Here is a 4,730-nt window from a genome sequence, read left to right on the forward strand (position 1 = left end):
CCCCCCCCCCCCCAGCAGCCCCGCAGCTCACCACGAGCGAGTGCTTTGCAGCCCCGGGAAGCAAAACGTGCCCAGCACTGTCTGCAAGCGGCCAAGCAGGTGGGCAGGATGAGGCCAGCGCTGGCTCAGCTTGGACAGCCACAGTGGCCCTGGGCTGGGCTGCACTCCATGGATGACCTGTCAGCAGTGATGGATGGAGAGCTGGAAGCAGCTCTGGGCCCGCCGCCTCCCCGAGGCACGTGCTCTGCTCTCGCTGCTGCCAGTTGCCTCCTGGCCGCAGCCCTGCCTTCACGCCTTGCAGCCGCCGGGCACAGGAGGAGCTGGTTCCCCGACGGTGACCACAGTGTCCTGCCGAGCCGTGCCACGCTGGGGCCATGGGGCTGTGCGGGGTCTGCTTTCCCGTGGCTCTGCTCGTCCTCGCGGCCGCAGGTGTCCAGAGCCGGGAGGCGGGTGAGCGAGAACATCCCTGTGCATGGCCGTGCTGGGGAGGTGTCCCACCGTGGGGCACGCATGTCCCCCTGGGGGATGCCACACTCCAGCCCACACAGCCGGGATCCCACGTAGCCCGGCTGGGTCTCCACGCTCTGCCCTGCAGGACCATGCACCCTCCACGTGCTGGTGGCCCTGGACGTCACCGATTACCAGCAGTCCAACCTGCAGCCCTACCTGGAGCGGGTTCTGCGGGACCTGGCAGCGCTGGACCACCTTACCTGCAGCCCGCTTGACCTGAGCATCAGCCTGCAGAGCACGCAGCGGGACGGGGACACCCTCTTCCAGGCCCGGCTGCGGGAGCCCTGGGTGGATGTGCTGCAACGCCTGGCGCGGGCGCACTCCTTCCAGCGCTCCTACCTCAACCAGCCCGCCCTGCAGAGCTTCCTTGGCACCCTGGCACGGCAGGCGGCTGATGCCAAGGTATGGCACTGGCACAGCCACGCCCGTTGCTCCCCGTGAGGCTGGGGGATGCCGGGCGCTCCCGCTGCTGGGGGGTTGCTGCAGAGCACCAGCCCCCGCCTCCTCGCCCAGGTGCTGCTGGTGTTCACGGATGGGCTGGATGATGATGCAGGGAAGATGAAGGAAGCGGCAATGTCGGCTTGGCTGCAAGGTGGGGTGGCAACGGCTGTGCGAGGCTTGGCCGGGTGACCCCTGTGAGTGGGGAAAGCTGGTGGGGGCCAGGGGCCACCCGGCGCAGCGTGACGCCTCGTGACACCCCGTCCCCTCCAGACCAGGCTGACCTGCTGGTGACGGTGGCGGTGAACAACGTCACGGGGCTGGGGGACCTGCAGCAGGTGGAGTTTGGGCGATGGCTGGGGAGCGGGCAGCAGCTCGCTGTGGACATGCCGGAGGCTGGTGGGCATGTGGCACAGGAGCTGGTGAGGATGAGCAGCGGTGGGGTGGGTGGTGGGATCCCTGTGGGCTCTGAGTGGGGGTGCCACCCTCTCCCTGCAGCTGGCCCTGGCAGAGCGGACGTGCTGCCAGATGTGTCCCTGCACCTGCGTGGGGCTGCCCGGTCTGCGAGGCCCCGGCGGCCCCCGAGGGAACAAGGTAAAGGACTGGGAGAGTGGGGGGATGCGGGAGGGATGCCCAGCCCTGCAGACAGCCCGGGGCAGGGCTCAGACCTTTCCCTTCCCCATCAGAGGGGATGTTTCCCCAGGCCCCCCACCATGCCCTCAGGAGAGCAGTCCCATCCTTCCCATCCCTCTCTGCTGGGACGGATGCGTGGGCTCTGCATCACCCAGCCGGGCTCCCAGAGCAAACCCTGAGGCTGGGCCGTGCCCACCTTGATGCTGCAGCCATGGTGCCGAAGCGCTGAGCAAAGCAAGGGGAAACCGAGGCCCAGGGGGTGGGGGAGGGCTCACGATGCTTCCCCAGGGGAATTGCACCCTCGTGCTGCATGCACAGCCCTGGATCCCTTTCCCAGGGCCAAGAGGAGCCCTGGGAGCTCAGCTCAGCTCAAGCCCTTGCCCCGCTCAAGCCCTTCCTCCCCGAGCTGGGAAGGGAGCCCAGCCGTGCTGGCTCCCAGCCTGGGGTCTGTCATCGGGCCGGGGGGTCACGGCTGCCGTTCCCAGGGTCTCTCTGTCCTAGGGAGTGACAGGCAGCAAGGGACGCGCTGGAGACGAGGGCGAGCACGGGCACAGCGTGAGTCGGCTGTGGGACCCCTGGGGATGGGAGAGGGTGGCCCTGGGGACGAGGGGCGAAGGGGACCCCCACCACCACATTGCCACTGACAGCCTCCTCTCCCCTCCCGAGTGCAGGGGGAGCAGGGACCACAAGGTCTCCACGGCAGCCGAGGGATGCAGGGATGCCCGGGACAGTGTGGACCGAAGGTGAGGGGCCGTCCCAGCCCAGCATGGTTCCATCCTGCAGCGTGGGTGCCCACCGCTCCCCGGCTGCTCTCCTGTGTCTCTTTGCAGGGCTTCGTGGGTCACCCTGGGGAGCAGGTACGTCCCTGCCTCGTGGTTTATCCTGTGGCTCCTGCAGGCACCAATGGTGGCCAAGGCCATGGACAGCTGGCAGCGGCAAGGAGACCTCGAGGATGGGCAGGGAAGAGAGGGATCCGGGGAGGGGAATGGGAGATGGTCATGATGGATGGAGGGGTGGGATGGCCTGGGGTGCTGGGGGAAATGGGGCAAAGCCAGGACCTGGCTATTTCACCTGTGCCGTATAAACTGGCATCAGACCGTGTCACCTCCGTGCAGGGATCTCCTGGAGAAGCCGGCTACGACGGCGTGGATGGGGAGCAGGTGAGCTGTGCAGCGGGGCATTGCACCAGCCAGCCGGTGCAGCCCTCCCTCCATCCCGGCACAGCCACCCGAGCGGGACCGGGCATGGGCACGGGCACGGGCGCAGCCTCCTTTCTCCTCCCCAGGGTGAACTGGGGACCCCCGGCCGCCCTGGAGAGAAGGGGTCCCGAGGGAGGCAGGTGCGGCGCTGCACGGCTGAGCCTCGGCAAAGCACTGCCTCCTTTGCCTGCCGCCCAGCTGCTAAATCCCTTCCTCCTGCCTTCACCTAGGGGCAGAAAGGCTCCCGGGGTGCCCGGGGGGAGAAGGGGCCCCCAGGCCCTTGTGGAGAGGTGGTGAGTACAGGCTTGCAGCCCTGGGGCTCCACAGGGTGCTGGGGGGCTCGCTGAGCCCCCTCTCTGCTCCCCAGGGGCCACCCGGGAGGAGAAGCCCTGAGCCCGGCACCCCAGGGTGGAGAGGAGATGGGGGTCCCCAGGTAAGGGCTGGCAGGGGCCAGGACGGTGCTCGGGGATGCCGGGTGGCGGCGGTGGAGCACCTGGTCGGCAGGACCCTTTTGGGGACGAGATGTGCTGGGAGGACAGCCAGGAGCTCTGCTTCCCTCTCAACACCCGTGATTTCCAGGGAGACCCCGGCCTGGATGGTCCCCCGGGGCCAGTGGGACCCCCAGGTCCCCCCGCTCACCCGGTAGGTGCCATGAGCAGGGGGGCACCAGGGTCTGCGCCGGGTGTCCCTGTGCCATGAGTCCCTGTGCTGGGGACGTGGCCGCTGACGGCGCTTCCCTCCGCAGACCTCGTGCCAGAAAGGGCAGCAGGGAGCACAGGTAGGGCTGGCAGCACCTGAAGACACGGGCATCTGTCTGCCCCAGGAACCGGGGACATCTCCCCACCGGAGCCTGAGCTGTCCCGTCTCCTCACAGGGCAAGAAGGGGAACCGTGGCAGCCCCGGCCCCGGGGGACAGAAGGGCTACGGAGGCACCCAGGTGAGGCCAGGGAAGCCCCTGCCAGCCCTGGGACCCCTGGGCGGGCACCCCCGCTGCCCTCTCTGCTTTCCCTTTGCAGGGGCTGCCGGGGCCACGGGGGACGAAGGGTGTGACCGGCCGCCTGGGGAGCAGAGGACTTCAGGTGCCGTCCCCCTCCTTGTGCTGGGGTCCCTAGTGGGTGCTGGTGGCCACCGTGAGCCGGCGGCTGTGCCGGTGGGTGCCCGCCCCAGGGGTGCTCCTCGGCATCCTTGATCCGCCTTTGCCTTTCGCCCAGGGTCTGCCCGGAGCCAAGGGCTCCCAGGGAGCTGCTGGCCCAGCCGGCCCCAAAGGGGAGAAGGTGAGCGATACCACGACGTGGCATTTGGCAGCCTCCCCCCGTGCACCCCCAGCCTGCAGCCCCGCTTTCTCTTCCAGGGGACGGCAGGAGCCGAGGGCAGGAAGGGGAGCGTGGGACCGCGGGGGCCCAAGGGTGCCCTGGTAAGGCTGTGCCCCTCGGGGGTGTGGGGTCCTCCCCGGGGGCACTGCAGCCGGGGGAGGCATGGAAAAGCCATGGCCAAGGAAGCTTTGGGAAGAGGGGTATTTGTGTAGGTCCTACAGTAATCTGCTTTGGGATTTTTCTCCCCTCCCAGGGCGAGAACGGGTGTGACCAGAGAGGTGCTGCAGGGAGGAAGGGTGCCAAGGTACCGGCAGCCCAGAGCCGGGGTGGAGGCGAGTGGGATGAGCGTGGGGCAGAGCTCTGTCCCCGCCCGTGGGGCTGCCGGGGGTCCCGGCCGCGCTCACGTGTGCTGCTTCCCCCAGGGTGCTCGGGGTCTGCCAGGATACCCCGGAGCTCAGGTGAGAGCGTGGGGGGCCGGGAGGGAGCATGGGGACCTGGCCAGGGCTGGCCGGTCCACGCTGTGGGGTGCTGGGAAGGACGGGAAACGGATTCCTCCGAGTGTCCCCTCCACCAGGGTGATGGTGAGAGAGGATCCCCAGGGGACAAGGGCGGCTGCCTGGGCGCAGGGTGCAGGGTG

General features: G+C 68.9%; 1 long non-coding RNA gene across 1 annotated transcript; it reads left to right on the forward strand.

The window, feature by feature from the left end:
* The first annotated feature begins 3,153 nt into the window (after positions 1-3,153).
* On the forward strand, positions 3,154-3,717 carry LOC103904679. Its single transcript, XR_002086288.1, has 4 exons — positions 3,154-3,213; positions 3,360-3,422; positions 3,526-3,558; positions 3,655-3,717. It is a non-coding gene; the product is annotated as an uncharacterized LOC103904679 (long non-coding RNA).
* The last annotated feature ends 1,013 nt before the right edge of the window (positions 3,718-4,730 follow it).

Source organism: Aptenodytes forsteri, unplaced genomic scaffold (assembly GCF_000699145.1).
Source record: "Aptenodytes forsteri isolate BGI_AS27 unplaced genomic scaffold, ASM69914v1 Scaffold168, whole genome shotgun sequence".
Classification (NCBI taxonomy): Eukaryota; Metazoa; Chordata; class Aves; order Sphenisciformes; family Spheniscidae; genus Aptenodytes; species Aptenodytes forsteri.